Raw genomic sequence first — 13,115 nt, 5'->3', positions numbered from 1 at the left:
GCATTCAAGCCCCAAAATGCTTTTCTCAGAGAATCTTTTCCACATATGTTCTCATGTCTACACTTTTGTTCACACTCTGGAATGCCCTTCCCTGTCAGTTTTTAATGCCTTCAAGGCTTTACTGAAACCCCACATCCATTATGAATGTCACAGCTACCCACATCACTGTTGACTCCCCTGTTACGAGGTTCTGTGCTGCTTGTTGGCTATATTGCTTTTTGTTCAATCACATTATAATTTCAAGTAAAAGACACATGTCTCTCAACTAGACTATAAGCTCATAGAGGACAGGGGCCACATCTTTATCACCTGATAAGGCACTGAGAACATAGTAGGTAGTCAGTAAATATTTTGCTTCTGAATCTGATGAAGTTGTGAAATAATGCCCAGATTTGCAAGCACATCATTCCTACTAATTTATTTCCCCTAAGGGTCTATGTTTCAGTTCAGTAGTTATGTAAACAACATTGTTTATAAAACCAACCATGGGTAGGCAGCCTCAGATCTGCCAGGCAATAGTCATTGGATGCAATCCAGTATCTTAGGACAAATAAGAACTATGAACCTTTATTTCAAGAGCCACTATATTCTGTGGAACCACGCTCTATTCTAGGTGTCAAAACAACAGGTATCCTTTCCAACCTACCTGTTGTGGCAGTCAAGGCCAGCTGCTTAAAAGCAGCTGTGTCAGGCAGAGAGAGAGCCAGCTGGCATGCTCCAGCTGAGCCTGGAGCATCCCAGATACAAAATGTTGATAACATTGACCCTCATTCTGTATTTTGTTGCATTTTCATGTTTGCTTGATACTTCCTTATTGAGGCTGTTGGCAACAGTGTGTGCTGCTTGCTTGGCTCAGTATATTATTTGCTTTTTGTATATGGCCTACTTTTCCGACTGCAGGGATTGAATGGTAAAGAATTTTGTGAGTAGCCATTACTACTAACAACCTTTTTTGTGTATATATTAACTTCTTTATACCACATAAACTTAAGGAGATATATAAGGGAGGTGCCATTATTCCCTTTTTACAACTGGGAAAACAGAGACCCAGAAAAGTGATCCAACTTGCCCAAGGTCACAAATGATGGGTTTGTGTCAGACCCGGGACTAGAGTTCAGGTTTTATAAACCTAAGACTAATATTAGGTAATTGGCTCAGGGCAGCCTAACTGGTTATTAAAAGTAGGCAAAGTTGGATTTGAACCCAGATGATCTTTTTCTGGAGTTCACACTCTCACTCAACTGTTAACATAACCTATCAGACAAACCACACTGATTCATGTAAAAAATATGTATTTGCCATTTTTCTTCTAAGCAAGGCTTGCCAAAATTGGGAGCAATATCCTGTCTTTGAGATTCATTACTTCAAATAACTATCTACTATCTCTTTCGAAGTTATTTCTTTAATAATAATTATTCAATTCTGATTATATCTAGGAGAGAAATAAGAAACCTATTTAGATGCTAATTGGCTGTAACATCTCAGTAGGTCTTGTATTTCCTATAAGGAGCCTCTAGAACATGGATCATACAGTTATTACAGAGTTTTCTAGACTTACCAGCTTCTATATGGTTCAATGCATTTGAATTTACCAAGCAGTTTTGTAGCAAAACAAATCTCTGCTAAGGACAGAGTCTTGAAACCTAAGCTTTGAGGGTAGCAGTTATTTTCTTGTTCATAATAATGGGGTTGCAGGATGGACAGATTAAGTTCTTTGCCCACATCAAAGCACTGAACTAAAGAGTTAATGAGTATTCCAGAAAGTTCACGGTTTCATGGTAAAAAGCTAAATTTCTGGTGTCAGACTTCTTAGGTACAAATCACTGCCTTATAACTTGGTAGCTTTCTAACCTTTGGCAACTTAACTTCTCTGGATCTTTTCCTCATCCACACCAACAGGGTTAGGGTGAAATGATTACTAAATGAGAGGATAAATGTAAAATACTTAGCCTAATGCCTGGCACATAAATAAGTGCTTAATAAAAACTAATTATTCTTCTTATTATTACCTATGTATTAGTATTCCTATAGTTAAATAAAAAGAGAAGTAACCCTCATCCTTCATATATATTTATGTAGTATCTGTCTCTCAGGCCTGATTGAGTAATTCCTTCTGATTTACTAATATCAGAAGTCCATCTGTGGACTTTAATTGAGATAAGGAAAGAAATGATATATCAGAGTTTCCAACCTCAGGACTATTGACGTTTAATTAAATTGGATAAGTCTTTGTTGTGGGGGCTACCCTAACACTGAAGGATTTTCAGTAGCATCCTAGCCTCTACTCATTATAAGATGTGAGCAGCAACATTCTCCTCTCCATTTGTTACAATAAAAAATGTCTCCAGGCATTGCCAAAAGTGTCCTGAAGGGCAAAAAGTCCCCCTACTTGAGATTTACGTAGTGCATCTTCCCATAATGAGAACATGTATGGTCCTGGAGTAGCCTGTAATAGACCAAGACAGAGATGGGAAATTTTTTTTGTAAAGGGCTAGTAAGTATTTTAGTCTTTATTTCTGATGCAACTACTCAGTTCTACCATTGTATCATGGAAACAACGATAGACAGTACATAAATAAGTTTCAATGAAATGTCATTTTTGGAGATTAAAATGTGAATTTCATAATTTTCATGTGTCACTAAATATTCTTTGTATATTTTTTCAGCAATTTAAAATTATTAGAACCATTCTTAGCTCACAGGCCAAAACAGATGCTATGCTAGATTTGTCCCATGATCAATTTTTCCTGACCTCTGGGGGGCTAAGGAGTATATGAAGCCCTGGGGAAAATATGGTACTTCCCCATGGCATCGAATCAACTTAAAAATTTGGGAGAGAGCATTTTTTATTAAAATAAACATTGCTATATTTTGAAGGAGAATCCAAACTCGCATGAGTTTTCAAGATAAAACGTGGTATTTCAAAGTTATGTCTTACTTCCTGTGGTTTGCTTGGAGCTATGCCTCAGATCTCTAGGGGACATCTCTGACATCATTCTTCTCTCCTTTTTGGCTACTTTGGTGAAAAACTTGAGAAATTGCCATTGTAGGTGAGAAACTAGCTCATATAAGAGCATTTTGGACTTATTATAACTGATTACTCTTGCATGGGATCCAGTAGGCACTGAGAAATATTCTGAATGCCTCAGTGGCTCTCTAATGTATTTCATCCAGAGGATGGTTGTATAACACATGATTACTTAACCCAAGATGGTTCCTATAAATCCTTTCTGAGATTTTCAAGTGTCCCCTTTATTATACTTAGGATCTGGAGTCTATTATTCACTTCTCTTGTCTCTAAGCAGCATGCATACTACTCAGCATGATGCATCCCCAGGAGATTAACAAATGACCCAGGCTCCACCCTCAGGAAGCTGAAAATCATCCATTGATGTTAGGTCTTATTCAGATGAGATGACCATAAAAGAGTACACCATCAATAAAGATATAGTGGCGGAAAAAGCATTAGAATGGCAAGCAGGGGGCTTCTTTTCTAGCCCCTCTATGCCTTTTATCCTGAATGGGAGAGTTACTTTTCTCTTCTGCCCAGAGTGTTTTTTTGAAAAGAATTCTCAGGCACCATCCAAGCTGAGCTGGGAAGAGTGCCACGATTGATTAAAGCTATTTGCCATGGATGGGAAATCAGGGAGTGGCTGGTATAAGTGCTGGGGTGTTGCCATGCTTAGGCTCAATCATCTCTATGGTCCCTTTTGACTGGAAATGTCTATGGCTACATTACTCTGATTGCAAGGTTTTGTATTACTCAATGGATCTAAAGAAGAAGGGATCATTGTGGGATGCAAAGGTCAGGGGAAGATTACATGGCAGAGATGAGAGAGTGGTCAGAGCTTTGAAGATGTTTATGCTTTCTCACAGCTGGGCTCCAGCAGAGGACATTTTGTGCTGACTTGGGTTTTGATTGGCTCTCGACTGGGTGCCTTCTATTGTGGTGTTGGCATGGCAAGAGGGGGGCATGTGGGAGATATTGTGTCCCTGCCATTCTCTCAGCCCTTGTGAAAGGAAATGTCTTCCTAATGAGCCCATCCCAAAGAGTCTGGCCTTTCAGATAAACAAATAAGCATCAGCAGGAGAACTCACAAGAGGACTGGAAAAAATAAGGCCACTTTGAGTGACAGCTCAAATAGAAGAAACCTAAGAGGTCTGAAGTTAGCAGTTAATGAGCACATCTCCCCATCCGTGCTTTGTTGGGCAGGGCATCTATTGTTGAGGATACCAGAAATGTGTGTGTCTTATGTATACAGAAGCAGCCCTTCCGCCTCAGTCTCAGTACTGATTTTTATTTTATCTTTCATTTGGCAGAGGTTCGTGGGGGGGTGTTGCCTGGAGGATATTTGCAAGGTGAGAAGAAATCTAAAGCTAATTTCAGCCTAAAACCATTTATTTATCTAATTAATGGGGATAAAAATATAATTCACCTCCTGGAATAGAGGAATCAAATAGGATCATGCTCAGAAAGCATTTAACATAGTACCCCAGCATTTAGCCAACATCTGATGCATGTTGGCTGCACTTATTGTTAGCAGAAATAAATAACATCATCTTACTCATGCATGGAAATACACCAAAAAGAGCTTGAAGATGGGGGCTCTAATTCCAGTTCTGTCATCAGGTCCCTGTGAGATTTGGGGCAAATCATCTCTTATGTCAACTGAGAGTATTAGACTGGAGTCTTCATTTGTTTAGTAAACATAATTCAAAGACCGACTAAGTGCCAGACACATAAAAAGGAATAAGATGCAGTTTGTGCTCTCAAAAGACTCTAGCTGTAATGAAAGAAACAGACAACTAGTGCATGTGACAGTATAATATGAGAATTACTATTACTGTGATGATGTATGCTAGGTGCTCTGGAGCCCTAGGCAAGAAACCTGTAAGACTGAAGCCTGGTCCTCATCCCACCTTCCATGGATCTGTAACACAAGCATCCAAGAAACCAGCTGGGTGACTAGGGGAAGAAGAGGCCACCTACCTGGTGAGGAGCCTAAAACCCACATCCTCTCCTTCCAGGACCAGAAATCTCATCAAATACCAAGCTGCCTTAAAATATAAACATTCAAGGAAAAGTGATGGGGGCAGAGAGGTAACATGGTGACAGTAATGCGGGCTTGGAAACAAGGGAGTTCAATTTGAGTTTCAGAATTGTTATTTTGGTAGCTTGATGACTTGGGGAAAGTTGTTTAATCTCTCTGAGCCTCTGCTATGTCATCTGCAAGAAGGTTGTTCTGTGTCAACATGCTTTCCATGCCCCATGTGGGAAAAGGGAGACTTTATTTTAAAGCCTCGGTAAGCTGTAACTTATATAAACTATGGCTTATGCTTGTTTCTGTTGTTATTCTTAATAATACTAAAAATAATAAATACCCTGCTATGTTATTAAAAAATACATTCAGGGGCCAGTAATTGGATTTAGGTGTTCAAAAAAATAGGTAAGGATTATTTTCTTTCAACAATCAGTGTCTTTTTCTGGGAAAATAGACTAAATTTAGACTCCTTTAATTTTAATACAAAGCAGTCTTAATTTTTATAGCTTAGATGTGTGTGAAACACAGAACAGAGTGAAGGAGGGAGAGAAAGTATCTATTTCTCCTGAAAGCTAATCAGAGAAATAGCTCAAGGTAAGCGTCTTGTGAGCTGATCTCAGATTAATTGAAGTTTCAAGATGCTGTTGTGATAGGAACCCCTGAAGTGGGTGATTGATTATCCAATGATGGAAGGAAAGGGTAAATGATTATAGTAAACAAGAGCCTTTGTTTGAGGAAAAGTAAAGGAGATGCGAGGTAGGAGAAATATAATAAAGACGGAGGGAGAGAAGAAGCTTGTGTTCTAGTCCCCTTAGGTAGATGAACTTGAAGAAGGCTCATCCCTATAGTTGGCCTCACTTTGTTTCCTTCTCGGTGCAACCCAAGGCTTGGTCTAGAAAATCCGTAAGGCCTTTTTCAGACTTGCCAGACTATGAGGTTTCTACCTGTACGACACTGAAACAGTAACAAACAGAAAATGAGTGAGCCTGACTGATAAACTGAAAGAGAAACAGACTCGTAAAACCCACTGATTCAAATTAAATGGAGAATTCATGTTGATTTAGAGCTGGCAATCTCAGGCTTCTAAATCACAAGGAGACTCTATTTAATCCTAGGATGGTCTCTTGGGCCTTATCTTTCTCAGCTCAGCAGTGCTACACAGAGAGCAGCCTTGGAAGTCAAGATGAAAGAGAGAGAAAGGGAGAGAGAGAGAGCATGCAAGAGTCTGAGTGAAAGAAAGAGCCATTTAGAAAATGAAGAACATACCTGAATTTTGGGGGGAGCTCTCCCATACGTCCCCAGCCCAGGTATGGGCAAAAGGACCATGAAAGCCTCAGCCAGGCCTTAAATATTGGTTGTCTGCCTGTTGAACTCTTTTTGGCCTGATTTCCAGTCCTTAACAGAAGTCAAATTCAATGATCTTCTGTAGGGTTAAATAAATTATTTGCACACCATCTGTTTAATAATGCTGTTTACTATTTTAGGACTATGAAGAGTAAAGAATTCAGCAGACCCACAATCCATCACTCCAAACTCTGGAAATTTACCCCTTGGGAATCTAGGAAGTCCTGAAGGCTGGGAAAGGTTATTGAACATCAGCCACAGAAGAGAAGTCAGATAGCTCCCCAAATCTGTGGTAAGGATTTAAGTAAGGAACTCAAGTAAGGAACTGAGGCCTGGGGGAGATCCAGGGCTTTCCCTGAGTCACCCATGAGTCTCAACAGAACTGGAACTGGAACTCAGAACTCAGGGTAGAACAATTTCAATCCAGGGTCATGGAGCTTCTAGTGGCCCTTCCCATGACTAGAGGGGTGTAGGGATGCTCTGTTTCCTGGTTCTTTTCAGTGTAACATCAGAAAGGTATTGAGGATTCTTCTTGGCATGAGGACCATCACCCAACTCAGAGTGACAGACAAAAGAATGTTGGATTTGGGAAGCTCTGTGTGACCTTGTATACAATGGGTCTTTATTCATACCACTAGTATCTGGGAAAGAATTATATTCATCTGGAAATCCAGCTGCTGTGCCCAATTCAAATCAGGTCAACATATTGATTCAGACACAGGTAGTTGTGCTGTGAGAGAACTGGACTAGGAGTCTCAAGGCCTAGTTTCTTTTTCTTTTCCTTTGTTTTTTTTTTGTTTGTTTGTTTTGTTATGTTTTGTTTTGTTTTTCCTTTTTTCTGTTCTGTTATTTATTTATTTTAGAGAGAAAGAGAGAGCATTAGTGGGGAGTCGGGCAGAGGGAAAGGGAGAATGCCAAGCCGACTCCATGCTGAGCATAGAGCAGGGCTGAATTTCCAGACCCCGAGATAATGACCTGAGCCGAAACCAAGAGTCAGATGTTCAACTGACTAAGGCACCCAGGTGCCCTAATTCAAAGTCTAGCTCTAATTCTATTTCTACCCCCTGCTGGTCACCTTTCCTGGATACTCCACTTAAATTCTGTGAGCCTCAGTTTTCCCATCTTTAAGACGGGAATAATGATGATAGTATCTGCTGAGCAGCAATAATTTGAACTAAATGAGCCAAAACAAACAGACAAACCCCAAGAGGCATGGAATTAAGTATGAATTTCTAGGCTTTAGTTTATACACATTTTGAGAATTTAAAGGGAAGAAGAAGAAATGCAAATATCCTGAGAAGATTAGGAAGTGCTTCCCTGAGGAGATGGGGAGAAGCTAAGCCCTAAATGGCAGGTTGGATCTGCTCACCAGGAAAGGAAGTGAGGAAGGGGAGGCAGGGAGTGAGAAAGTAGGAACAAGAGCCTGAGCAAATGTCCAGAGTTCTGATTGTTCTAATGCCTTGGGTTTTGTACTTTTGCTTTAAATAATATCCTAATCCTTGACACCTTCATTCAATGGTGTTTTCTGTTCATGAATTGTTCCCCTGGGGAGGAGTAGAAACTAGGTTTTAAAATAAGACACATCACAGAAACTTCTTTTCTTCCTATTCATTGAAATTTAATACCTTTTTTTTTTTTTTTGAGAGAGAGAGTATGCACACATGAGCAGTTGAGGGGAGGGGCAGAGGGAGAGGGATAATCTCAAGCAAAGTCTGTGTTGAGCACAAAGCCCAACCTGGAGCTCAATCTCAAGATTGTAAGATCATAACCTGAGCCAAAATCAAGAGTCCATCACTCAACTGACTGAACCTCCAAATGAACAGGCTTATTAGCTTTTAATTATATAATGTTCCCTTGTATCACCCTTCACATACTAAATTACACCACTAATAATCATAATCCCTCCTTTGTTTTAGACTTTAGGGTTGTAAAGTTTACATTATGTTGCCACCTTTGGCCCTCATGGCAAATCTGTGCAGTAATTTAGGTTGAGCTATAGAGAGGTCACTAATAGTTGGCCAGGTTGCCTGATACACAGTAAGCTCTCAATAAATGTTAGATGGATGGATGGATGGATGGATGGATGGATGGATGGATGGATGGGAGAGAAGCAGGGATTGAGTTGATAGCTATTCTGAGTATCAGCCATATTTTATCACTTCTCTCAGTAATAATCCTAGCTTCAGGAGAGATCCCAGGGCACAGAAAGCCAGTGTGCCCTGCAGTCATTTACCTCTGGGCTACCTCTTCAAATGGGGATCAGCACTTATCCTCTCTGCTATAATTTTGTGATATAAGAAACCTAATCAATTCCCTATGAAGCATGGTCTGCAACCACCAAGATGTCCCCTTTCATACTCTATGTGATAGAGTATTTGGAGTTTCTCTTTCATTTCAGAAAAATAGATTTCTTGCCCATATCTATCCCAAGGCATAGAGTTGAGAATATCAATGTTTGGGTTGCAGGAATATCATGTAGAAAAGAAGGAAGGACCAGAAAACCAGAAGGCATAAGACCTGAGCTTAAGACCAGGGTCTAAAGTTTATAAACCAGGGGATCCCTGGGTGGCTCAGTCATTTAGTGCCTGTCTTTGGCCCAGGGCGTGATTCTGGGGTCCCGGGATTGAGTCCCACATTGGGCTCCCTGCATGGAGCCTGCTTCTCCCTCTGCCTGTGTCTCTGCCTTTTTCTGTGTGTCTCTTATGAATAAATAAATAAAATCTTTAAAAAAATTAAGTTTATAAACTTCATTTTATTCCCTCATTCATTCATTATATATTGTTCCTACTTTGTAGCAGGCTCTGCCAGTCTTTGGGATACTGTAATGAATAAGAGGGACAAGACACCTGACTTCATGGCCCTCAGTTCTGATGGAATAAAATGGACAAAAACAAATAAACAAAAATTACTAAATACATGCAATAAGTGTAAGACAAAAACTCCTGTGGTGGTGGGGGGGGAAGCAGCATAAAGCGAGAAGATAATAACATGAGGGTATTGCTTAAATAGCGTTATCAGTCAAGACCCTCTCCAAGATGGCAACATTCAAGCCTGGTCTTAAAGGCTGACAAGGTATTAATTAGCTTCACAAAAACAAAATTGGAGAATAATCTAGTCAGAGACAACAAAATTTTTAATGGTCCTGAAATGGGAAAAAGCTTGGTAGTGGAGTTTGAGGAACTGAGAAGCAACTAGGTAGCTGGAATATTTTTAGCAAGGGAGAGAATAGTAGAAGATAGCTGAGAAGAGAAGGCACCAGAATAGGAAGAGCCAAACGTGCCTTGGAAAGGAGTTCAGATTTTTTTTTTTTAAGATTTATTTATTCAGAGAGAGAGAGAGACAGAGACAGAGACACAGGCAGAGACACAGGCAGAGGGAGAAGCAAGCTCCATGCAGGGAGCCCAACGTGGGACTCGATCCTGAGCCTCCAGGATCACACCCTGGGCTGCAGGTGGTGCTAACCCGCTGTGCTACCGGTGCTGCCCAGATTTTTTTTTTTAAGTGCATGAGAAGCCACTGGAAAGTTGTAAGTAGAAGTGGCATGTGATCTAATTGTTGTTTTAAGAATTTGACTTGGGCTCAGTCACTCAACTATTCTGTCTCCCTTTCCCCTCCTGAAAACTCCTAATTCCTTGTCCTTCCAAGAGTCTAAGTGCCCAATGTTTATAATATGTTGCTCCAAGTAGTGCTTGATAAATATTGAATTGAATGGCACAATAATATGAATATGCTTTGTAAAATATTAAGTGTTATGCGCATGTAAGATGTCATCAATATTCATCATTTCCCCAAGTCCTGCCTCCCTCAAAGGAATAGACAATATAAATGGCCACAAAACATTTTGAAAACCCCATCCCAATAAATGGTACTTTATATTTCTGTTCATTTGTTTATTAGAATCTGGGTTTGGTTTCTTTGTACTATGGCACCAACTTATTCTCTATTTTGGGCCCAGGAACCATCAACCAGACTCCTGTGCTATTTAACCCTAAGAAGTAAAAATATCTGGGGAGAAAATGATGGGCAGTACTGGGAGCCAAGTCAGCCTGCCTTTGCCTAGAACTGTGCCCTTCTCACCCCTCTTCCTGCAGTAGATGGAAGCTTATTCTCATTAGTCATAGATCCTCATTACCTACAAAGGAGTTGTGAAGGATAATACTGACAATGATAATAAGAATAACAAATGATTAGTAATGTGTATATAGATATATATACCCATGTATATATATAGCCCTTTGCTACTTTTCTCAAAGCATTTTTTCCCCATCCATTGTTTTAATTTAGTTCACACTCACGCACAGAGGTAGAGTGGGAGTGTTCTAATTGGGGAAATGGCCACGAAGTGCTTAAGTGGTTTGCCTCAAGGTCAGACTGTAAGTGGTGGAGGAGGTGAAACCAGGTCACAGAGCGCCCAAGTCCTGTGCCAGCATAGTGTGTCAAGACCTCTCAGCTCCTACGGGGGCCTTGGGAAAAAAGACTGGATCTTGAATTTCAGATTAAATAAGTAGGAACTGGAGTATATGGAGACTGTAAAGACCTTTTGATTCATATAGTCTAGTCCCCCTCTTCCATTTTGCACATGGGAAAACAGAGCCACAATGAGGACCCTACACATGTAAGTTCAAGTACCTACTAAAATTCCTGCCATGCTGCCTTTCAATACCATATGTAGCTGGGGGCTACAGTGAATGTAGAAGATAACAAAAGAAATCAAGGCAGTCCTCAACTAGATACATTGCCAGAGATGAGATAATACTAGGTTCAGAGTTCTTTAATTAATTGAGAGTTTTCTTTATTGGATGTAAAGGTTTCTGTGACTTTGTGGTGGACCTTGGACTTGGCATGTATTTGCCTAGGCTTCTCTTGTCCTCCTCCCAGGGGTTAGGACAGGGTGAATCTGTGAATTCCTTCCAACTTTAGCATCCTTTAATTCTACCAAGTGTGGGTTAGATGGGATATATTTGGCTGTTTTGATTATACCATTGAATTATTGGTAATATAAAAGGCTTTTATATTTTAACCTATAGAATAAATTATGTTTTCTTAGTGCCAGATATGAGCATCCTATGTGGGAAAAAAAAGGACAAATCCTCTATGATTTTCCTCCTTCCCCCCATATGCTTTATTTACCTCTTATAACTAAAAAAAGTCAAATAACTTTCTTTTATCTGCCCTGGAATGTTATCTCCAATGTTAAAAAGTTTAATAATCAACACAGCAGATGTATAGTGAGGGCACATCATGCAACACACATGATGAACTGACACATAAACAGTAAGCACAGCACCCAGCACAAGGTTAGTACACATTAAAATGCTAGTTCTTGCTGTTGTTATGGCTGCCATCATCGTCATCATCATCATCATCATCTCATCAGAAATGGTTGTTTTGTCTCACCTACCCCTAGAAACAACTGAAGAAAATTGAAACTATCATTTCCACATTTTGCAGAAGAGGTAACTGGAACAGAGGGAAGTTACATAACTAAGCTGGTCACACAACTAATCCTCAAACACAGATATGTTTGTCCATAGAGCAATCTCTAGATTGCTAGTTTCATTGACCTTCTGTACACCTTGACAGCTACATACATTAACTTGTCCAACTGGAGCCTAAAAAGTGACATAGCTCAGAGGCACCCCACGTTTAGTGGAATGTGGGTGAATGAGAATCCAATGCCCATGTGTGAGCCTTTTTACCCTGATCAAGTGCCTGCCTTGGGGCCAAACCTCTCTGTTGGTAAAATGGCTAAAAATACCCCCCTAGTCCAGCTCCTAGAATGGACATGAGGTTCCAATGGGATAATGGATGAGAATACATTTTTATTTTGTAATCTACTCAGATGCATGATGCTCATCTCATTAATATTATACTCTGGTGCCAATTTCTGTGGGGTCAGCCACAGAGAAGCTAGTTCAGGCTGCAACATCTCATTAGAAGCTAAAATTTGGATTCAGAGAGAGGAGAATGCAGGGGGCGAGAGCCACCCTCTTGCTGTATCTGTATTCGGAGCAGCTTGCTGGTACCTTGGCAGTGCTGCTGCTCAGTAGGACGTCTCTGACTTTGATGTTGCACGTGTCAACATTCTAATAGGGTGGCAGCCGAGATTGAATGTGAATTTGGAGAGACATCTTATGACAGGTTTTGCCTAAAGATGTTTCAACAGATAACCCTTTAGAAATAACAAAGGTAGTTTATTCATTTCACAGGGAACCCGGGGGCTTAGGTAGCAGCTCAGTTCCAAGCTTGGCACAGACAACTTCCTACTCTCCCTTTTTTTCCCCACTTCACATCTGTGAGATATCATCCCGTGTCACAGTAGTATAGTAGTGTGTTTAGTTATACTGACATTCTGTCTACATTGATAGCAACAGTAGAAGGACATGAGGCTATTTCCTTCTAGAAAGTCCACATTGGAAAACCTTAGAAAGTCAGTGATCCCTCTTAAAATGTAAATCAGATCATCTTATTCTACTGTTTAAAAATTCTCTCATAACTTCTCATATCATGCCTAGAATAAAATCTGGATGTAAGAACAAAGGTGTTGTAGCACAGAGTAGATGCCCAATGAATATTTCTTGGATGAAAAAATGATGGCCCTCCTTTTATAGATGGAGAAAGTAGGACCATAGAAGAGTACCCATAGTTGCTCTCCTGTTTTCTCTATGAAGGATTTAGGTTAGCACCTTTGTGCTCACCTGGGGCTTTGTCAAGTTATAGCATCCAGGG

At 40.2% G+C, this 13,115-nt stretch overlaps 1 protein-coding gene across 6 annotated transcripts in view; it reads left to right on the top strand.

Moving 5' to 3' along the window:
• GRIA1 (glutamate ionotropic receptor AMPA type subunit 1) overlaps positions 1-13,115 on the top strand; it is a 355,704-nt gene that overhangs the window by 78,333 nt on the left and 264,256 nt on the right. The window contains exon 1 of one of the 6 annotated variants that reach the window (XM_038534964.1): positions 6,534-6,678. The exons of the other annotated variants lie outside the window; for them this stretch is intronic. The gene's annotated coding sequence lies outside the window, so the exon portion shown is untranslated. Of the gene's footprint in view, positions 1-6,533; positions 6,679-13,115 lie in introns of those variants that run through there. 6 annotated transcript variants of the gene reach the window in all.

This window comes from Canis lupus, chromosome 4, assembly GCF_011100685.1.
Source record: "Canis lupus familiaris isolate Mischka breed German Shepherd chromosome 4, alternate assembly UU_Cfam_GSD_1.0, whole genome shotgun sequence".
NCBI classification, from domain to species: Eukaryota; Metazoa; Chordata; class Mammalia; order Carnivora; family Canidae; genus Canis; species Canis lupus.
The sequence above is the reverse complement of the archived record's forward strand: the minus strand, read 5'-3'. Positions and strand labels throughout refer to the sequence as shown.